A 24,592-nucleotide genomic window follows, 5' to 3' on the forward strand; every position below is an offset into this window, starting at 1 on the left:
AAACAATATGGTTAATGCTGGAATAAAAACAATATGGTAAATCCTGGAATTAAAACAATACGGTTTATCCTGGAATAAAAAAGGATGACGAAACACACAGCTTTCCCAGGTAACTGTTTAGCGTTAGTGGAAGAGGAAGCCAGACAGAGGCCTGATGTAATGAGATGGATAATCTCAGTGGCACTATTCTTCACAGTCAGCCTTAGACAGACGCAGGTCAGCCTGCCAGAGGGAGAGGAGAGGAGTACGTATGACACACAAAAGAGGGAATCATTATACAGACACATTCCACACTTCAGTGATGATGTCATTACTACGGAGCTACTGTGTAATATTGTCTTGTCAAAGACCTCCCAAGACATGTCAAGACACAATAACACTGGGTCCTCCTCCACATTGAAGACCCTCAGCTGAACAGAGGGAAAGATAAAGCACAAGCCCTAGTCTCTTGGCCTTAGACCCTGTCAAGATCCATCTTCCCTCCTCTCTCTTTCACCTCCATCCCCATTAACACAACACCCACATCTGACCCATTTCACTCTCTCTGAGACCCTTCACATTTTCCTAACGGGATCTGCTCTGGAGTCGTGACTCTTAGACCTAGTATGGCAGATGACTGACCAAAGGCAGACTTGGAGACAGACTCGACAAATCTGGGGAAATCTTCTTGATTTATAGCACACAATCCTGTCCTTTTACTAAGGGAGTTGAAACCCCTGGAGGGTGGAAGATAAGTAAAGGAAGAAGGGATTAGAAGGGAACCAAGAGGTTGATGTTGTGCAAGGGAAAGTATCCATTTGTATGTACAGAGGGTTTTAAACCGAACTGAGTTCCCATCTTCACACAATACTCCCCTTCAGACGTGAGTTTCTCATCAATCTCTCTGTAGCAGACACACATTCTTCAGCTCACTGTCTGGATGTCCTTTCCTCCTTCCAAAAATAACACTGGGCTATCCATGCTGTTTAATGTACCTTAGCGCTGCCGCTGCCGGCGGTGGGATCCTTTGCCCCAGCCCTGAACCACAGCCCTGAGCCCCAGCCCTGAGCCCCAGCCCTGAGCCCCAGCCCTGAGCCCCAGCCCTGTACCCCAGCCCTAAACCCCAGCCCTGAGCCCCAGCCCTGAACCCCAGCCCTGAACCCCAGCCCTGAACCCCAGCCCTGAGCCCCAGCCCTGAACCCCAGCCCTGAGCCCCAGCCCTGAACCCCAGCCCTGAGACCCAGACCTGAACCCCAGCACTGAACCCCAGCCCTGAGCCCCAGCCCTGAACCCCAGCCCTGAACCCCAGCCCTGAGCCCCAGCCCTGAGCCCCAGCCCTGAGCCCCAGCCCTGAACCCCAGCCCTGAACCCCAGCCCTGAACCCCAGCCATGAGCCCCAGCCCTGAACCCCAGCCCTGAACCCCAGCCCTGAACCCCAGCCCTGAGCCCCAGCCCTGAGCCCCAGCCCTGAACCCCAGCCCTGAACCCCAGCCCTGAACCCCAGCCCTGAGCCCCAGCCCTGAACTCCAGCCCTGAGCCCCAGCCCTGAACCCCAGCCCTGAGCCCCAGCCCTGAGCCCCAGCCCTGAACTCCAGCCCTGAGCCCCAGCCCTGAACCCCAGCCCTGAGCCCCAGCCCTGAGCCCCAGCCCTGAGCCCCAGCCCTGAGCCCCAGCCCTGAGCCCCAGCCCTGTACCCCAGCCCTAAACCCCAGCCCTGAGCCCCAGCCCTGAACCCCAGCCCTGAACCCCAGCCCTGAACCCCAGCCCTGAGCCCCAGCCCTCAGCCCTAGCCCTGAGCGCCAGCCCTGAGCCCCAGCCCTGAACTACAGCCCTGAACCCCAGCCCTGAACCCCAGCCCTGAACTCCAGCCCTGAGCCCCAGCCCTGAGCCCCAGCCCTCAGTCCCAGCCCTCAGCCCCAGCCCTGAGCCCCAGCCCTCAGCCCCAGCCCTCAGCCCCAGCTCTGAGCCCCAGCCCTCAGCCCCAGCCCTGAGCCCCAGCCCTCAGCCCCAGCCCTCAGCCCCAGCCCTCAGCCCCAGCTCTCAGCCCCAGCTCTGAGCCCCAGCCCTCAGCCCCAGCCCTCAGCCCCAGACCTCAGCCCCAGCCCTCAGCCCCAGCCCTCAGCCCTCAGCCCCAGCCCTCAGGTCCTGTCTAGCCGAACGGTGAGTTAGGCAGACAGGCTGCAGCCTTCATTACCACTGACTGATGTAATGACAGAGAGCAAAGAGACAGAGGCCCTGGCTGCTGCACAACGGCTCAATAATTCACGCCTGAGCAGAGCAGAGGAATTCCCCCAGGTACACTGGAGGTATGCTGCAGCATCTGTCTGTCCTCGTGTATCCAAGGAGCCCAATCCAAACAGGTACGTCATGCTGCATTGGGAGGGGGACTGTGACTCCCCCTGAACCGGCTCCCCTCCTCTCCTCTCTCCTTCTTCTCCCCATCAATAAAATAGGACCTGAAAATGGCTTTATAAAACTGAGTGGAGGAAATACAAACTTAACAACAACAACAAAAATAGGTAATCCATCCAGCTCCCTTCTCCCCCTCGTTCTTTCCTCATCTCAAAGTCTCCTCCCCCTCCTGCTCTCACTCTCTTTCAGTTGTCTTTCCATTTTAACAAGATTCCTGTCTTTTTGGAGTTTCCCTGTCTGTCTGGGTGATGAAAGAGCATGCTCCTGGGGTTCTGAGAGCTGCAGCTCATTAGCCGAGCTGCTTTTCCTATAGATGAGCAAAGAGAGGAACGTCTTAATCTGCCTGTGTCTGAACATCTCTCCTCTCTCCTGCCTGTCATTCCACCAACCCATCACCCAGCCAGCCCACCCGGGCCAGGCCAGAGCCTGATAACAGGGTGCGTGCCAGGCTGTTGTCATGACAGGGCTGGGTAAACAACAGCACAGGCTGGTGAGTGATTGCAGGCCAGAGCTAATGAGTGAGGAGCGAATACTTGAGCTCTGACGAGACGGGGGGAAAGGGGGATGAAGAGGGGGAGTACAAGAGCCTCCCAAACATCTCCTCCATTCCCCTGTTTATCAGTCTGGACAGTGGCCTTCCTCTCCAATCCTCCTCCTCAAACCGCTGCTACAGACATCATTATACTGCCTCTCCGCATTCTGCTCTACACTGCTCTCCAGATTGTCTCCAGGAATTACCCGTCATTCAAGCCCCACATCCCTGCTCCACTGACGGGGGGCCAAGGACATGCTTGGAGTCAGGCGTGGGGAATCCCAAACACACTCAATCAGGACTATCTGTCTTCAAAGGGAGTGGAGGGAAAGAGGGGAAGAGGGAGGAAGAGAGGGGGAGGGGGACTGGAGAGTGAGAGGGGAGGAGAGGAGGGAAAGAGGCAGGGAGGGAGGGAGGAGAGGAAGGAGGGAGGGAGAGAGAGAGGGGAGGATGGAGGGGCAATCATATGGAGCTGGGGTTTTCTCCATGGAGATTCCTGAATAATTACAGGAGGGGCTGAATTGTTGACAAGTCAGAAGCTGATGATGGAGTCTCTGGTTGAAACATATAGCAATCCTGCACAATCCCAACTCCTTTATCAGGAGTGATGGATGTTACTATGGAATGAGAATTTCCATGACTCCTCCCTGCTCAATCACATTGTACCTTTTCCAGAAAATTCCAATACTCCATTTAGCAGACGCTTTGATCCAAAGCGACGTACAGTCATGCATATATACATTTTACGTGTGGATGGTCCCCGGAATCGTTGCAAACGCATTGCTCTACCAACTGAGCTACATTGAACATTATCAGGGGCTTGACATTAATTTAGTGATTTTTTAAAATTTGGTCTGTAAACACCATGGGCCAAATAGGTGACTGTATATTGCGTTGCATTGTGTTGTATGAGGAAACCACCACAAAATTAAAATAAGTATTATTACCATACAGAGAATTAGACAAGGTAGACTACCCCTCTGCTTATTGGCTTATTAACATATTCAAAATACAATACTGACTGGATTGTTACCCGACTGGCTTTTCAGAAACTGCTTGAAATGTAGGAAGCAGTAACATTCCTGACCTATACTTATCTATAACTGGGCTAATAACTCACTAACTAGTAAAGAAAATCAACGATTATGCACAGGCCCTGATCTGAACTGATCTGAAAAGAGCATTCACTCACAGGTGACTGAAAGACCGCTTGTAGGCTACCACGCCAATAGAATTTAGCTCCACAGACTTCATCTTGTTTGGTTTGGTTTGTTGCATTGAAAAGGGGCTGATATAATGCTGATTCGATCACAGAAACACGCTGTTTAGAGGGAACATTGCACGAGACGAGAAGACCCTCCTTTAATAAACGCACACTGAACAAAAACATTATGCGCTAGTAGCAACCGATGCCTCATTGATAATAATGACAGATATACGGGGATATATTATGACATTTTGCAATAACATTTATCATTGGAATGAAAACAGCCCAGTAAAACCCGTGTCTGTGTATCTCATAAAGCAGCAGTGGTTTTATACTGCTGAATGGCTGCTTCTCTTTGTGCTCTGTGGAGACTTTCTCAGGATGCTTTCTCCATTACCCTCTTATCCACCCAATCCATGTTGGACCCCTGAAATAGTGCTATTACTACCCACTCTCCTCCCCCACTCTCCTTCCCCTTCCCCTCTCTCCTCCCCCTTCCCCTCTCTCCTCCCTTATTATCTTCTCCCAAACTCAAGCCATCTCTCCTCTTCTCTTCCCTCTTCACTCCTCTCCCCAACTCAAGCACTCTCTTTTCCTCTCCTCTTCTCCCCCTCCTCCCCCTTCCTCTCCACCCACCACCTCCTCTCTTCCCCCCTCCTCTCTCCTTGCCAGTAGATGGGCTCTAATCATGAGCCAGGGAAATTATATTCCACCTCAGCAAATTAGTGTCTGGTATGCATCCTTCACCTCCTTCAGTCAGGAGTTTAAATGCCCCCTGAATGCTGAGTGAGAGGCTAGGCTAGGCTACGCTGGGCTAGCTACAGTACAAAGGGCATGGACAACCAAGAAAGAGGCTAAACTAAACCATCCACCAATATGGAGCATGATGTAAAGCCCTAGGTCAGGTCACAGCCAGCCTCAGAGGACACACAGGGGGACCGCCAGCCTCTGTGCCAGGCAAGCTAGAGTGATCCTTTGAAAAGACAACCGTCTTGTCACTGGGGAGTGGAGACCCCCCGAGGCACCACAACCACCTAAAGGTCACAGAGCTGACCCATCTGGACCCCCTGACTAAGGCCGGAAGACAGACAGACAGACAGACAGACAGACAGACAGACAGACAGACAGACAGACAGACAGACAGACAGACAGACACACAGACAGACACACAGACAGACACACAGACAGACAAAGATGTCATTCCCATAGCAACGATTAAAACATTCCCAAACCAGAAACCGTGGATTGATGGCAGCATTCGCGTGAAACTGAAAGCCCGAACCACTGCTTTTAATCAGGGCAAGGTGACCAGAAACATGACCGAATACAAACAGTGTAGCTATTCCCTCCGCAAGGCAATCAAACAAGCTAAGCGTCAATATAGAGACAAAGTAGAATCGCAATTCAACGGCTCAGACACAAGAGGTATGTGGCAGGGTCTACAGTCAATCACGGATTATAAAAAGAAAACCAGCCCCGTCACGGACCAGGATGTCTTGCTCCCAGGCAGACTAAATAACTTTTTTGCCCGCTTTGAGGACAATACTGTGCCACTGACACGGCCCGCAACCAAAAGATGCGGACTCTCCTTCACTGCAGCCGAGGTGAGTAAAACATTTAAACGTGTTAACCCTCGCAAGGCTGCAGGCCCAGACGGCATCCCCAGCCGCGCCCTCAGAGCATGCGCAGACCAGCTGGGTGGTGTGTTTACGGACATATTCAATCAATCCTTATCCCAGTCTGCTGTTCCCACATGCTTCAAGAGGGCCACCATTGTTCCTGTTCCCAAGAAAGCTAAGGTAACTGAGCTAAACAACTACTGCCCCGTAGCACTCACTTCCGTCATCATGAAGTGCTTTGAGAGAGTAGTCAAGGACCATATACCTCCACCCTACCTGACACCCTAGACCCACTCCAATTTGCTTACCGCCCAAATAGGTCCACAGACGATGCAATCTCAACCACACTGCACACTGCCCTAACCCATCTGGACAAGAGGAATACCTATGTGAGAATGCTGTTCATCGACTACAGCTCAGCATTTAACACCATAGTACCCTCCAAACTCATCATCAAGCTCGAGACCCTGGGTCTCGACCCCACCCTGTGCAACTGGGTACTGGACTTCCTGACGGGCCGCCCCCAGGTGGTGGGGGTAGGTAATAACATCTCCACCCCGCTGATCCTCATCACTGGGGCCCCACAAGGGTGCGTTCTGAGCCCTCTCCTGTACTCCCTGTTCACCCACGACTGCGTGGCCACGCACGCCTCCAATTCAATCATCAAGTTTGCGGACGACACAACAGTGGTAGGCTTGATTACCAACAACGACAAGACGGCCTACAGGGAGGAGGTGAGGGCCCTCGGAGTGTGATGTCAGGAAAATAACCTCACACTCAACGTCAACAAAACTAAGGAGATGATTGTGGACTTCAGGAAACAGCAGAGGGAACAGCCCCCTATCCACATCGATGGGACAGTAGTGGAGAGGGTAGTAAGTTTTAAGTTCCTCGGCGTACACATCACAGACAAACTGAATTGGTCCACCCACACAGACAGCATCGTGAAGAAGGCGCAGCAGCGCCTCTTCAACCTCAGGAGGCTGAAGAAATTCGGCTTGTCACCAAAAGCACTCACAAACTTCTACAGATGCACAATCGAGAGCATCCTGTCGGGCTGTATCACCGCCTGGTATGGCAACTGCTCCGCCCACAACCGTAAGGCTCTCCAGAGGGTAGTGAGGTCTGCACAACGCATCACCGGGGGCAATCTACCTGCCCTCCAGGACACCTACACCTCCCGATGTCACAGGAAGGCCATAAAGATCATCAAGGACAACAACCACCCGAGCCACTGCCTGTTCACCCGGCTATCATCCAGAAGGCGAGGTCAGTACAGGTGCATCAAAGCTGGGACCGAGAGACTGAAAAACAGCTTCGATCTCAAGGCCATCAGACTGTTAAACAGCCATCACTAACATTGAGTGGCTGCTGCCAACACACTGACTCAACTCCAGCCACTTTAATAATGGGAATTGATGTAAAATATATCACTAGCCACTTTAAACAATGCTACTTAATATAATGTTTACATACCCTACATTATTCATCTCATATGTATATGTATATACTGTACTCTATATCATCTACTGCATCTTTATGTAATACATGTATCACTAGCCACTTTAACTATGCCACTTTGTTTACATATTCATCTCATATGCATATACTGTACTCGATACCATCTACTGCATCTTGCCTATGCCGCTCTGTACCATCACTCATTCATATATCTTTATGTACATATTCTTTATCCCTTTACACTTGTGTGTATAAGGTAGTAGTTTTGGAATTGTTAGTTAGATTACTCGTTGGTTATTACTGCATTGTTGGAACTAGCAGCACAGGCATTTCGCTACACTCGCATTAACATCTGCTAACCATGTTTATGTGATAAATAAATTTAATTTGATTTGATTTGAACGTGACCCCACTGCTTGGAACAGCCCCCATACACACTGACAGCTGGTAACATACTTTCACATACAACTGACTGACAATGGAATTAGTATTTATTTACCAATGAGTGAGTTCAGATGTGATGACATGGTAGAACAATGAGAAAACTACTCCAGCAGTACCACAGAGGTTAAGCTCCACTATGACCATTGCTCCAGCAATACAACAATAGAAGCATGTAAGTGGATTCCACAGGGTGACCTTTGACCACAGTTACTCCCAACCTGTGACCTCTCTCCTCTGGGCTGACTCTCTCCCACAAATCACCCCTCCCTCCCTCCCTCCACCCTCAGAGATCTACACAGACAGTATGGATCTTCATTGTCTGCTCAGGCTCTAATGAAGCATCAGGGCTGTCCTAGCTAGCATTGCCCATGACATGTCCATCCCCCAGGGCAGGGAGGTCCATCCATGCTACCCCGGCCCGGCCACAATGCCCCAGCCCCAGCCTCTCCTCACACCCAGGCCTGACACTCCCTACGCCTCCTCGCCTCTAATTGCTGCCTCCTAAGCAAGCGCCACGACAACAAATCCATTTAACAATAGTCGGGTATTGATTCCCTAGCTGCCTCACCCCTGTCCCAGGGTGGGTAGGGTTAGATGGAGGATGGGTGCCCTGCCTCGCCCTTGTCCTAGTGTGGAGGGTAGGGTTAGATGGAGGGTGGAGGAGGGCTGGGGGGGGGGGGGGGGCTTATTACATAGCCAGGAGGGGAAACCTGTTCAATTTGTTCCATTAATGAGAGCTGAAGAAGCACTTTCAGTGCTGTCCCAGTGGAGTCATTACAGCTGTATCCACAGAGCTGGAGCTACTGGACTGTCAGAGTTAACCCCATACAGACACACCACAGATCCAGCCTGCTGCTGCAACAAGCAGACCTGAACCCTGTGGATACACAGCGCCTGTTCAGATAAGTGCCTGAACGTGGTTGTGCAATGACTCTAAACAGGCTTTATTGGTACGTTAGAGTTCAACCTAGTCCTATATCTGACTGGATTTGACATGAATGATTATTCAGGGTGTTTGTGGTGTAATATGTAGGCCTTGTTTGATATGTTGTTAACATAATGCTAAACACAGGACTTTATGTTGGTGCCCTGGCAGATGTTGTGCTAGGATTTGCATTTTGCTCCAACCAGTAATGGATATTGGAAATGCAATGGGGCATATGGGCAAAAAATACCCATCTACGCTGTGAAAACACCACATTGAAAAAGCAATATTATATTTCTGTGGCTGTACTAGCAAAGCTTAAATATTAAACATCTATTAAATATTGATAGAATTGAGCCAAACGAGTAAGCTAAGCATAAAAGCTTTTCTGGTAAAGTACATCAAAGTTAGTCATAGCTATTTTAAATAAAATGGTCATGTAATGTTTAAACATTAACATGTGTTTTTTTATACATACAGAACAAACATCAAATGCAAATCTTTATCCTTTCTCTCACCTATTGTTAGACCAGCCTCAGTTGCTCATAATAGTGCACTTCATAATTCTCACAGCCAAGAAATGTATCCTTGTGTAAAATGCATCATTTGGTTTCCCTGCCTGTGGACTGAGTCTGTTGGACCAGTGATACTGTACAGTAAGTATCTGTCGGTCTTTACTACACATGGTACTGGATGGTGGCTCTGTAGTGCTGCTGCTCCTGCTGCATCCACAGTGAGCCAGCAGTCCTCACCACAGCCGAACCAGTCTGTCTGGCCACATCACATCTGGACTAATTACAATCAGATGCTGATTCTTCCGTTTCCCTCTCCGTTATTACGGCATAAACCCAGACTCAGCGCACCAATGGATTTTCTGGCACCTTCCCCAGCCTTCCTTTGCGTAGCCGAGTAACTAATCCCCCCCATCTCCCCTCTACACCCCCCTCCTGCGTCTTCACCCCAACGTTCACCCCTTTCATCAAGAAGAGTTCAAGCACTTCTCCAGAGCAACATACATATTTACTGGCAGCCATAGCGTTGACGTGGCCGTGCGGCCCTCATAACGTAATGCGACACATTGAGACATATTACTGGGCCATTTGCAGACTCTGGTCCAGGTTGGTGATTAGCAGCTGCTTCAAGGACACATTGCTCTGCTCATCCCTTACATTTTCTCTCTCTCCTTCAAAACACTCGTTCTCTCGCTCACTCATTTGCGTTTTACATTGTGGTTGCTGAATACATTCACCCATCTAAACATACATTGTATAGAGAGAGAGAGAGAGACAGAGGGAGAGAGAGAGAGAGAGAGAGAGAGAGAGAGAGAGAGAGAGAGAGAGAGAGAGAAATAGAAAGAAGTTGAGAGAGAGAGAGAGAGGGAGAGAGAGAGACAGAGATAGAATGAAGTTGAGAGAGAAAGAGAGAGCGAGAGAGAGAGAGAGAGAGAGGAGGCCCACAAAATGAGGTGGAAACTGAGCTGCACTTCCTAACCTCCTGCCCAATGTATGACCATATTAGAGAGACATATTTCCCTCAGATTATACAGATCCACAAAGAATTCGAAAACAAATCCAATTTTGATAAACTCCCATATCTACTGAGTGAAATTCCACAGTGTGCCATCACAGCAGCAAGATTTGTGACCTGTTGCCACGAGAAAAGGGCAACCAGTGAAGAACAAACACCATTGTAAAATACAACCCATATTTATGCTTATTTATTTTATCTTGTGTACTTTAACCATTTGTACATTGTTAAAACACTGTATATATAGATATATATATATATATACAGTATATATACAGTGTTTTAACAATGTACAAATGGTTAAAGTACACAAGATAAAATAAATAAGCATAAATATGGGTTGTATTTACAATGGTGTTTGTTCTTCACTGGTTGCCCTTTTCTCATATATATAATGTGACATTTGTAATGTCTTTATTGTTTTGAAACTTCTGTATGTGTAATATTTACTGTTAATTTTTTTTTATTTATTTCACTTTTGTATATTATCTACCGCACTTGCTTTGGCAATGTTAACACGTTTCCCAGTCCAATAAAGCCCCTTGAATTGAATTGAGTGAGAGAGAGAGAGAGAGAGAGAGACAGAGAGAGAGAGTGTGTAAGGGAAGGTTGGAAATGGAGTGTGGGAGAGGACTGTTTCATCTCTATAGCTCTGTTATTTCCCCCACAACACTGCTCTTATTCAACATCAGCTCGGTAAAATAAAAGAGGTGTACTACTGTCACCTTGACAACATGCTGGTGTCAGAAGCATAGCAACAGCTGTGGCTGTACAGTTTACTGAGGAGCTATGCTACAAGTGCAAGAATTGAAAGGAAAACATGGATCTCGTAGAGTACAGCCGTTCTATAATCTTATTCGCCCTGTGTACTGTAGCTGTTGTGTTTTCCCTGGGTGCATTAGTGTGTGTAATGCAATTGCTAAGGATCTTAGACACATCTGTTTCACAGTTTATATCTGCAAGCAAAAGAAACGAAACAACAATATGAAAATACCACAGAAAAATAAATCAACACATAAGTATCACATTCCCTTCAGGATTCTACATGACAGTTTAAAAGTCGAGGGGCTATTTGAGGAAAACATCAAAAATATGAGTCGTCAAATAAACAAAACACAATATGGTCAAGGAAATAGATGAACCTTGAGTAACACAGAGGAAAGGACAGCAAAAATAAGCACTGACTGGACAAAGAATTAGGAACACTTTCCTAATATGGAGTTGGACCCTCTTTTACCCTCAGAACAGCCTCAAATCGTCGGGGCTTGGACTCTATCAGGTGCCGAAAACGTTCCACAGGGATGCTGGTCCATGTTGACTCCAATGCTTCCCACAGCTGTGTAAAGTTGGCTAGATGATGGGTGGACCATTCTTGACACTGTTGGGCATGACAAACCCGGTATCGTTGCAGTTCTTGACACACTCAAACCGCTGCGCCTGGCACCTACCCCGTTCAAAGGCACGTAAATATTTTGTCTTTCCCATTCACCCTCTGAATGGCACACATACACAATCCATCATTCAATTGTCTCAAGGCTTAAAAATCCTTCTTTAACTTGTCTCCTCCCCTTCACCTGCAATCCTTGTAGTGGATTTAACAAGTGACATCAATAAGGAATCATAGCTTTCACCTGGATTCACCTGGATTCACCTGGTCAGTCTATGTCATGGAAGAGCTTGTGTGCCTAATGTTTTGTACACTCTGTGTTAATTTTAACATATAACATTTAAGATTTATAAAAACTTAAACATAAACCAATTTACTGTCCAAACCTCCCCACACATTCAAACATTTACAATACTGATTTAAAGCACATCTATGTATTGAAGAATCAATGACAAAGGGTCATGGATAAAGGTCAAACACATTCAGAATGGAACAGGCACATAAACAGGCTCTTTTATAGAGAATAATTATGTAGACAGCAGGGCAGATGAATGTTTTTTGTTGTCCAAAAATGCCGAAGTGAGTCTCTCTTTTCCTGGTATTGCTAGCCGTGGTTTATCCTCCACTAGGAAGTGAACACAATGTGAACACGTGGCACGCCCAAGGCCTCGGGTCAACAACATTAAATGGTTTTTACTAGAATGGAAGTGCTGTGCAGCTCTATCGGCCTTGTGACTTTACTGTGTGTCGTTAAGGTCCAGAACATGAGGGAAAAGGTCATTTCTGCTCTAAAAGCGCAAGGCTAACACCTTTGAGCATGCCGTGAGTGACTACACTGTGCCTGTCTGTCTGGCCAGGGGAAATAAAACACAGTGCAGCCATCACATAGACATTAAACCCAGGATAGAAACACTGCAGAAAAAGACATCAACATGTAACATTTAAAATACCATAATGTCCACGGTTTCAGACAGATCAGAAAGCAAACACAATGTACTCTGTCATATTTCAGTTAGAAATCGATAGTTTCGATAGTTTTTCCATGTGCTTTTGTCCACTAAGGTCATAAATAGTTGTTTTAATATACAGTGGCAAGAAAAAGTATGTGAACCTTTTGGAATTACCTGGATTTCTGCATAAAATGGTCGTCAAATTTGATCTGATCTTCATCTAAGTCACAACAATAGACAAACAGCGTGCTTAAGCTAATAAAACACAAAGTATTGTATTTTTCTTGTCTATATTGAATACATAATTTAAACCTTCACAGTGTAGGTTGGAAAAAGTATGTGAACCCCTAGGCTAATGACTTCTCCAAAAGCTAATTGGAGTCTGGAGTCAGCTAACCTGGAGTCCAATCAATGAGATGAGATAGGAGATGTTGGTTAGAGTCGCCCTGCCCTATAAAAAACACTCACAAAATTTGAGTTTTCTATTTCCAAGAAGCATTGCCTGATGTGAACCATGCATCGAACAAAATATATCTCCGAAGACCTAAGATTAAGAATTGTTGACTTGCATAAAGCTGGAAAGGGTTACAAAAGTATCTCTAAAAGCCTGGATGTTCATCAGTCCACGGTAAGACACATTGTCTATAAGTGGAGAAAGTTCAGCACTGTTACTACTCTCCCTAGGTGTGGCCATCCTGCAATGATGACAGGGCAGAATGCTCAATGAGGTTTAGAAGAATCCTAGTGTCAGATAAAGACTTACGGAAATCTCTGGAACATGCTAACATCTCTGTTGACGAGTCTATGATACATAAAACACGAAACAAGTTCATGGGAGGACACCACGGAAGAAACCACTGCTGTCCAAAAAAACATTGCTGCGTGTCTGAAGTTCGCAAAAGAGCACCTGGATGTTCCACAGCGCTACTGGCAAAATATTCTGTGGACAGATTAAACCAAATTTGGGTTGTTTGGAAGGAACTCACAACACTATGTGTGGAGAAAAAGGCACAGCACACCAACATTAAAACCTCATCCCAACTGTAAAGTCTGATGGAGGGAGCATCATGGTTTGGGCCTGCTTTGCTGCCTGCCTCAGGGCCTAGGAATGTTTACAATTCCCAAGTTTATCAAGACATTTTGCAGGAGAATGAAAGGCTATCTCTCTGCCAATTGAAGGTCAACAGAAGTTGGGTGATGCAACAGGACAACGACCCAAAACACAGAAGTAAATCAACAACGGAATGGCTTCAACAGAAGAAAATACTCCTTCTGGAGTGTCCCAGTCAGAGTCCTGACCTCTACCCGATTGAGATGCTGTGGTATGACCTCGAGAGAGCGGTTCACACCAGACATCACAAGAAAATTACTGAACTGAAACAGTTTTGTAAAGAGGAATGGTCCAAAATTCCTCCTGATCATTGTGCAGGTCTCATCTGGCAATTACAGAAACATGTTTGTTTGAGGTTATTGCTTCCAAAGGAGGGTCAACCAGTTATTAAATCCAAGGATTCACATACTTCTCCCACCCTGCACTGTGAATGTTTACACGGTGTGTTCAATAAAGACATGAAAACGTATAATTGTTTGTGTGTTATTAGTTTAAGCAGACTGTGTTTGTCTATTGTTGTGACTTAGATGAAGGTCAGATTAAATGTGATGACCACTTTATGCTGAAATCCAGGTAATTCCAAAGGGTTCACAAACCTTTTCTTGCCACTGTATGTCCTTTACCAGAAGCTTTACCATGACTTACTGTCATGCGTGCATACATTTTACATACAGGTACTACCGGGAATTAAACCCACTATCCTGGCATCGCAAACGCCAAGCTCTACCAACTGAGCTACAGAGGACCACTTTTTTCCAACTAATTGGAAATAGTGAGCTCATCTACTGTGTGCCATGTCCATATTGTGTCTATGCCAGACTGGAAGAGAAAATGTAATGTTGGCTGAAAGCCTATCTCAGCCCTGTCTAGACTGTAACACTTGGAGGATTCTGAATGGTGATGTAATGATGATACTCCAATATCTACCAGATCTAAAAGGATGATGTCACAGCGAGCGAGAGAGAGCGGACGCGGTCAAAAGAAATAACAACAATTTGGAACGTGTGAACAGTTAATGTGGACTTGAATGATTTCTGGGTGTATCGTCTCAACACCTGGATAAAAAGCCTTGTTTTAATAATTCCCTTGTTCTGACACTACCTATTGATTTTCTGTGGAGTGGAGCGGCAGGTTGTGTTGTGGGGCAGTGGTGTGCTCTGGCTTCTTGCTCCCAGCAGCAACAGTTAAATTGAGCCATTTAGAAGCTGGGGTTGACTGTCTTCAGAGACTCCTGCTCGCCATGGCCTCTCCTCTCACAGACGATTTGTTTCCATCACGTGGGAGTTTCCTCTGGAGCAGGAGAAGGAAAATTCTGCCACATCACCCGGGTCTCCTCAATCAAATTCAATCACATGTATTTTATAAAGCTTTACAGATACCCAGCCTGAAACCCCAACGAGCAAGCAATGCAGAGGCAGTAGCACAGTGGCTAGGAAAAACTCCCTAGAAGGCAGGAACCTATGAAGGAACCTAGAGAGGAACCATACTCCTAGGGTTGGTCAGTCCTCTTCTGGCTGTACCTCATAGAGACACATGGAGCCTAAGAGGACAGATATGTCACTTCCACTCCCAACTGGGTTTGGGACTGATCCTTTTGCACTACAGCAGTAGAACAGCAATGGAGGTGTATGCGTTCAAGTGTGACATTATCATGAGTTTGACCTTTAAACGTTTCCAAATCTCGTAGCCAAAACAAAATGTACAATGTGGGGGCCACATACATTTTTTTAATTATTTTTATTCTTTTTTAATTTATTTTAATTTTAGCCCCTTTATCTCCCCAATTTCATGGTGTCCAATTGTTAGTAATTACTATCTTGTCTCATCGCTACAACTCCCGTACGGGCTCAGGAGAGCCGAAGGTCGAAAGCCATGCATCCTCCAAAACACAACCCAACCAAGTCACACTGCTTCTTAACACAGCGCGCATGCAACCCGGAAGCCAGCCGCACCAATGTGTTGGAGGAAACACCGTGCACCTGGCGACCTTGGTTAGCGTGCACTGCGCCCGGCCCGCCACAGGAGTCGCTGGTGCGCGATGAGACAAGGACGTCCCTATCGGCCAAACCCTCCCTAACCCGGACGACGCTAGGCCAATTGTGCGTCGCCCCACGGACCTCCCGGTCGCGGCCGGCTGCGACAGAGCCTGGGCGTGAACCCAGTCGTTCTGTGTTTTTGTCGAAATATATGCATATATGCATTCATTTTCATTTCCAAACTCCACAAGGCCTGTAGAGATGCTCAGAAACACAGAGTCATTGTTGCTGTCTTATAAACAAGTGCAGAGAACTCTACCCAGGCATTAGCATGGAGATAACAATGTTTAAAGAAGTGCACCTCACCACAGACAGATATGAAGACTAATCGTTGTCTAACAGAGCTGTGGTTATTAGAGAGTGCATGGGGATCTGTGATAGCAAATGGCCAATTGGAGCAGTGATACCACTGTTGTCACTACTAATGGAGTTAGGAGGGAAATAAAGTGCAGCTGATGCTGTGATTATTGGAGGCTGAGGGAGAAGATGTGTTTCCATAAATGAGAGCAAGTCCTTGTAGCAAAGTTTCCAGCAGTGTTGCTACTTAACCCAATGATCCAGACATTACTGTGATGGATAGGGAAGAGGAGCACCAATAGCAGTACAGAGAGACACTGTGATGGATAGACAGAGAGCGCCAATAGCCAATAGCAGCAGAGAGATACACTGTGATGGATAGATAGAGGAGCTCCAATAGCCAATAGCAGCACAGAGAGAGGATTCAGGAGGAGAGAGATACTTGATACAGCCCTCTTTCTCTGAAATACACTGAAATACTGTCCACATATACTGTCCACAAATACTGTCCACATATACTGTCCACAAATACTGTCCACAAATACTGTCCACAAATACTGTCCACAAATACTGTCCACAAATACTGTCCACATATACTGTCCACAAATATTGTCCACATATACTGTCCACAAATACTGTCCACAAATACTGTCCACATATACTGTCCACAAATATTGTCCACATATACTGTCCACAAATACTGTCCACAAATACTGTCCACATATACTGTCCACAAATATTGTCCACATATACTGTCCACAAATACTGTCCACATATACTGTCCACAAATACTGTCCACATATACTGTCCACATATACTGTCCACAAATACTGTCCACATATACTGTCCACAAATACTGTCCACATATACTGTCCACAAATATACTGTCTACATATACTGTCCACAAATACTGTCCACAAATACTGTCCACAAATACTGTCTACATATACTGTCCACAAATACTGTCCACATATACTGTCCACATATACTGTCCACAAATACTGTCCACAAATACTGTCTACATATACTGTCCACAAATACTGTCCACATATACTGTCCACATATACTGTCCACATATACTGTCCACAAATACTGTCCACATATGCTGTCCACAAATACTGTCCACATATACTGTCCACAAATATACTGTCTACATATACTGTCCAAAAATACTGTCCACAAATACTGTCCACATATACTGTCCACATATACTGTCCACAAATACTGTCCACATATGCTGTCCACAAATACTGTCCACATATACTGTCCACAAATATACTGTCTACATATACTGTCCAAAAATACTGTCCACAAATACTGTCCACATATACTGTCCACATATACTGTCCACAAATACTGTCCACATATACTGTCCACAAATACTGTCCACATATACTGTCCACAAATACTGTCCACAAATACTGTCCACAAATACTGTCTACATATACTGTCCACATATACTGTCCACATATACTGTCCACATATACTGTCCACAAATACTGTCCACAAATACTGTCCACAAATACTGTCCACATATACTGTCCACATATACTGTCCACAAATACTGTCCACATATATTGTCCACATATACTGTCCAACAAATAAACTCATTAGCCAACATAAATGCAGCATTCACAAATAATGTGCAAGTTCACGTACAGACAAGCATGCACCATACGTATGTATGTATGTGCAGACAAGGCAGGAAATCAGGGTATTTTCACCAGTTGCAGTGAACCAGACACATTCATCAAGAGAGACACACATACTGCCCTGGTCGGGTAGGTTACTTTCTAAATGCAAACCGTCACAGTTACTAGTTACCGGTCCAAACTGTAATCAGCAAGGTACATTTTGGATTACCCAAACTCTGTAACGTAATCTGATTATATTCAGTTACTTTTAGATTACTTTCCTTTAAGAGGCATTAGAAGACAAAAATGTATGTTACCAATTGAACAACATCTATTGCAGGATAAATCAATGTTAAAGTTTACATAGCTGGCCGTATATGGATGTTAAATTTTACTTCATGGGTTGGTTATGTAGGCTTCTTCTAACCCATAGCTTTCTACTACATATAATAATATGATAATATGATATTGCTACTTTAAAAACCAAAGGCTATCAGAATTCTAGTCATTCCAATAAATGTTATACCCTTTGATCTTCAAGAATAGGACTTGGAAATATGGAAGTATAGATTAACCAAAGTGTTCTACCTGAGCATGACCCCAAAATTAAGGATTTATTAGCCAGCCCTACTCTGTTGTTTATGATTTTGTTGTCATGGAGGACTGATTGGGCTCATTGATTTGAGTTGAAAAATAAATGCTGCGCTCATGGAATGGCATGCTTTGACCACTGCTGAAAAGTTATATTTACATGGGAAAATGAATGCCATATGCTGCATTTGCTATAGGCCTATTGTTTACCTTGTAGATGGTGACACTTTGATATCTTGATAATATGCAGCTGTTTAAAGGGCAAATCCACAGATGAAACATTAACAAAATGGTCGCCCTGCCTCTGTTTTGGTAAAAAGCTGAGGGGTGGGCCTGGAGAAACGTAACCACTCTCAGATTAATAGACAGAGCTATGCATGCAAGGACTGACCATCCATGATATCAAGCTATGGATGCAAGGACTGACCATCCATGATATCAAGCAATGCATGCAAGGACTGACCATCCATGATATCAAAATGATTGTTTTAACCATGTTATGAGGCATGTTAACATTTACAATGTTCACAAATATTGGAGTAAAACAAGCATATATTTTGGGTTCTCGTGGAGTGTGACAGTTGAACTAAGCTCATGATACAATAATAAGTCATATTCTTCAACAATAAATGGATATATAAATATGTATACACTTATATATCATTCATAAGTTAAAAAATACAGATTGTCCCTTTAAGTCTATCAAAAGTGTGTAGGTTTGAGCATGTGTCCATTAGGACTGGATCTATTTTATCAGCATGCATTAGATTGAGCAATAAAAGACAAGCTTTTATTCCATAGTCTGGGATCCACACTGTGCAGCTGTTGTTCCATAGGCTGGGATCCACACTACGTAGCTGTTGTTCCATAGTCTGGGATCCACACTACGTAGCTGTTATTCCATAGTCTGGGATCCACACTGTGCAGCTGTTGTTCCATAGTCTGGGATCCACACTGTGCAGCTGTTGTTCCATAGGCTGGGATCCACACTACGTAGCTGTTATTCCATAGTCTGGGATCCACACTGTGCAGCTGTTGTTCCATAGGCTGGGATCCACACTACGTAGCTGTTATTCCATAGTCTGGGATCCGCACTACGTAGCTGTTGTTCCATAGGCTGGGATCCGCACTACGTAGCTGTTATTCCATAGTCTGGGATCCACACTACGTAGCTGTTATTCCATAGTCTGGGATCCACACTGTGCAGCTGTTGTTCCATAGGCTGGGATCCACACTACGTAGCTGTTATTCCATAGTCTGGGATCCGCACTACGTAGCTGTTGTTCCATAGGCTGGGATCCGCACTACGTAGCTGTTATTCTATAGGCTGGGATCCACACTATGTAGCTGTTGTTCCATAGTCTGGGATCCGCACTACGTAGCTGTTATTCCATAGTCTGGGATCCGCACTATGTAGCTGTTATTCCATAGTCTGGGATCCACACTACGTAGAGGTTGTTCCATAGTCTGGGATCCACACTATGTAGCTGTTATTCCATAGTCTGGGATCCGCACTATGTAGAGGTTGTTCCATAGTCTGGGATCCACACTGTGGAGCTGTTGTTCCATAGTCTGGGATCCACACTGTGCAGCTGTTGTTCCATAGGCTGGGATCCACACTACGCAGCTGTTGTTCCATAGTCTGGGATCCACACTACGTAGCTGTTGTTCCATAGTCTGGGATCCACACTGTGCAGCTGTTGTTCCATAGGCTGGGATCCACACTATGTAGCTGTTATTCCATAGTCTGGGATCCACACTACGTAGCTGTTATTCCATAGTCTGGGATCCGCACTATGTAGCTGTTATTCCATAGTCTGGGATCCGCACTGGGATCCACACTACGTAGCTGTTGTTTGTGGGATCCACACTATGTAGCTGTTGTTCCATAGTCTGGGATCCACACTGTGCAGAGGTTGTTCCATAGGCTGGGATCCACACTACGTAGCTGTTATTCCATAGTCTGGGATCCACACTATGTAGCTGTTGCAAGAGCACATTATTCACTGGCTGTCCACTGGTTTCAAAAACAATGATAAACAGGCAGTTTAAACTTCTTGAATTCAACTATTATTGGGTTCAAATACACATTTAGAATTGTGAACAGCCATGGACAACAACCACAATCAGTAAGGCCGCAAATAGCTAAATGAGAGAGCAGCAGTGTGATTCACATCAATGCGCTACGTAGATGTCAATAATAAGGGATACCCGTATCGCCGTAGACTACACCACTGCTGTCATCCTTACCCCCAAGCCTTTATTCACCTTGGATAATCTTTAGATGCCAACAGAAGGAAGACAAAACTTGGACTGTAGCCTACAAACGCCTATTCTTGCTCTTTTCCCACGATCCATCAAATGCATTTGGTGTGTCATCATAGTGGTCTCTGATTTATGGTCAGACTCGCTCACATTGAACAAATTTAAACTTGCGCCCTTTTTTTCAATGCTGATTTCAATGTCATTGAGAAAACACAGAAGTGACAATGATTTTTTTCTCGCAACCATCCTTTCTGAATTTAGAAGTAATCCTCAAAGTAATCATGTCGTTTTTCAGAAGTATCTGTAATCTGATTACAATATTTTTGCTGGTAACATAACGGATTACAGTTTTACAGTTGTTTTCATCCCTTACATGTAGTCCGTTGTTCCCCAACCCTGCATAATGCAACTCTCAAGTACTGCATCAAGGCTCATCAGAGAGCCTGAACACTGTGCATGCACAGGATGAGCCTGACACTTAATTCTGGTCAAGGGTCATGAAGTCAAAGTCATAGATTCCATGTAAATGTGATATTGATATAAATAGTATCCTGCTTTCGCTGAAAGACCCTTAAAAGGAGAGAGAAAATGAATCAGAGATCAAACGTCCACGCATATGCTATTTCTTCAATCACAGCTAGGAACGAGTTCAAACATGTCTCCCTGTCAGGGACCATGAATAGAAGGGGAATGGAAGTGAAATCAGTGTGAACTCTTACTGTACATTCCATTACAGATATGGCCAGAACATGATGTTATAGGTCACACAAGTGTAGGGATATCACAAAACGAAGACCCAATGCTTTAACTGAGGAAATTAAAGGTAGAATGATTAAAAACTGGTGAGGGATAAACATTGAATGTGACCCTGGCTTTTATCACCTCAAGGCTGTGAACCATTCCAGTGTACTCTACAGTGTAGTAGCACATTGTGACAATTTTTCAAGAGGAATCAATATTGCTGAAATATTGTGTTTTATGAGTTGCTTCAATGGGCTGGGAGCCGTATGAGTGGAGTAATGTGTTCAACTAGATTATATTTAAACAGCCAGGACAAAGAGAGGGAAAAACAAACATGGGAGAGAGGAAGGAAAAGGATAAGATGGAGCCGGGTGAAATGGAAAAGAGAGCGAGAAAAACAACAGAAAAGCAACAACAAAAAATAATTGAACTGCATTTGATTGTTCCTCACAGTAAATTACTATTTGATGTTATGTCTATACAATGAAACTAAATATAGGCATCCTCCCCCTCATCGTCATATTTAAATACAACTACCACCACCCCCAAAAACACATAAAACCACTGGTCCCACGATTTGTGTGTGCTTGAAGGAGAACAATGTCTCCATGTCACTTTGATGTTGCTTACGGCCCAGCGGCTGTAGTAAATCATTTTTAATGGTGTTTAATTGGATAAACAGAAGGTCCACTTCTTTTTCGCAATAAATAATTTATCGAGCTCCCGTTTAATCTGTCAGCACAACAGCAAACATTTTCACAGGCAACTCTGCCAGAGCTGGAAGGTGTTAGCATGTTTGTTGTTGTAATTCTAATTGTCTTTCTCTAGTATCACTTCCTCTTTTTATTTAAATTTTATTTATCCTTTATTTAACCAGGTAGGCCAGTTGAGAACAAGTTCTCATTTACAACTGTGACCTGGCCAAGATAAAGCAAAGCAGTTCAACATAAACAACAACACAGAGTTACACATAAACAAACATACAGTTAGTAACACAAAAGAAAATAAAAATAGAAAAATCTATGTACAGTGTGTGCAAATGTAGAAGAGTAGGGAGGTAAAGGCAATAAATAGACCTTAGAGGCAAAAATAATTAAAATGTAACAATACTTGAGTGATAGATGTGCAGATGATGATGTGCAAGTAGAGATACTGGGGTGCAAAAGAGCAAGATGGTAAGTAATAATGTGGGGATGAGGTAGTTGGGTGTGATATTTACAGATTGGCTGTGTCCAGGTACAGTGATCGGTAAGCTGCTCTGACAGCTGATGCTTAACATTAGAGAGCAAGATATAAGACTCCAGCTTCAGAGATTTTGCAATTCGCTCCAGTCATTAGCAGCAGTGAACTGGAAGTAAAGGAGACCAAATTAAGTGTTGGCTTTGGGGATGACCAGTGCAATATACCTGCTGTAGCTCGTGCTACAGGTGGGTGTAACTATGGTGACCAGTGAGCTGATATAAGGCAGGGCTTTACCTAGCATATACTTATAGATGACCTGGAGCCAGTGGGTTTAGTGACGGACTTGTAGTGAGGGCCAGCCAACGAGAGCATATGAGGCTTTGTTGATAAAAATGATGGCAATGTGATAGACTACATCCAGTTTGCTGAGTAGAGTGTTGGGGGCTATTTGGTAAATGACATCGCCAAAGTCAAGGATCGGTAGGGGGTATCAGTTTTACGAGGGTATGTTTGGCGGAATGAGTGAAGGAGGCTTTGTTGCGAAATAGGTAGCCAATTCTAGATTTAATGTTTGATTGGAGATGTTAATTGTGAGTCTGAAAAAAGAGTTTACAGTCTAACCAGACACCTAAGTATTTGTAGCTTTCCACATATTCTAGGTCAGAACCGTCCAGAGTAGTGATGCTAGTCGGGCGGGAGGGTGCAGGGAGCAATCGGTTGAAGAGCATGCACTTAGTTTTACAAGCATTTAAAAGCAGTTGGAGTGTTGTATGGCGTTGAAGCTCGTTTGGAGGTTTGTTAGCACAGTTTCCAAGGAAGGGCCAGATTTACACAGAATGGTGTCATCTGTGTAGAGGTGGATCGGAGAATCACCAGCAGCAAGAGCAACATCATTGATATATACAGAGAAAAGAGTCGGCCCGAGAATTGAACCCTGTGGCACCCCCATAGAGACTGCCAGAGGTCCGGACCACAGGCCCACGATTTGACACACTGAACTCTATCTGAGAAGGTTTTGGTGAACCAGTCGAGGCAGTCATTTGACAAGCCAAGGCTACTGAGTCTGCCGATAAAAATGCAACGAAAGCCTTGGTCAGGTCGATGAAGACGGCTGCACAGTACTGTCTTTTATCGATGGCGGTTATGATATTGTTTAGGACCTTGAGCATGGTGCACCTATGACCAGCTTGGAATGGTCAGTGATCTGTTTATTAACTTGGCTTTTGAAGATTTTAGAAAGACAGGGCAGGATGGATATAGGTCTATAACAGTTTGGGTCTAGAGTGTTTCCCCCTTTGAAGAGGGGGATGACCGCGACAGCTTTCCAATCTTTGGGGATCTCAGACGGTACAAAAGAGAGGTTGTACAGGTTAGTAATAGGGGTTACAACAATTTCGGTGGATAATTTTAGAAAGAGCGGGTCCCGATTGTCATTTTGCAGTTTTTTTTGGTGAAGGAGAAGCGGGGGGTGGGGTTGGGGCAAGTTAGGGGTAGCCAGGTGGAAAGCATGGCCAAGTGTTGAAAAATGCTTATTGAAACGATCGATTATGGTAGATTTATCAGTGGTGACCGTGTGTTTGCAGTCCTCGTTGCTGGGAGGAGGTGCTCTTATTTTACATGGACTTTCCAGTGTCCCAATGACTTTTTGGAATTATTGCTATAGGAATCAAATTTCTGTTTGAAAATGCTAGCCTTAGCTTTCCTAACTGACTGAGTATATTTGTTCCTGACTTCCCTGAAACGTTGCATATCGCCCGGGGCTATTCGATGCTAATGCAGAACGCCACACTCTTTCCTGAGGTGATTATGAAACTGGATAATAACCATATCAACCAACAAAATATAAATACTGTGTAATAGATACTGAGTCTGCCTGCTTGTTCCTGGTCCCTGATGGCCTCAGGATGTGCCGAGGATGGGGAGGTGTGCAGGTGGGGGTTCCTGTGGAGTCACCACTCTGAGACCCTGAAAGGGTTGACACTGAAAGTCTGGTGGGTATGGGGACATCAGGTCCCCTCGTTTGTCCCCATCACTCATAATCTGGATGTCTGGGGTCTGGTCTTGATGGTGACATCAGGTCCCTTGGTGTGCCACCATCACTTAGACAGGCCAGTGTCTCTGAGGACAGGGAAGGAGACTATTCCATCCCCCAGTCACTGGTCACAGTGTTCAAAGTGCCATTCCAGCGAAAGCTGGGCTACAGTATGTATGAAATCAGTGGCAGTGAAATGGTCATTAATGTGTTCAATTTGCCTTAATGGCTTTCTCAATCCCAGTTGTCAGTGCCATTCG

The sequence above is a fragment of the Oncorhynchus clarkii genome, chromosome 24 (assembly GCF_045791955.1).
Source record: "Oncorhynchus clarkii lewisi isolate Uvic-CL-2024 chromosome 24, UVic_Ocla_1.0, whole genome shotgun sequence".
Taxonomy (NCBI): domain Eukaryota; kingdom Metazoa; phylum Chordata; class Actinopteri; order Salmoniformes; family Salmonidae; genus Oncorhynchus; species Oncorhynchus clarkii.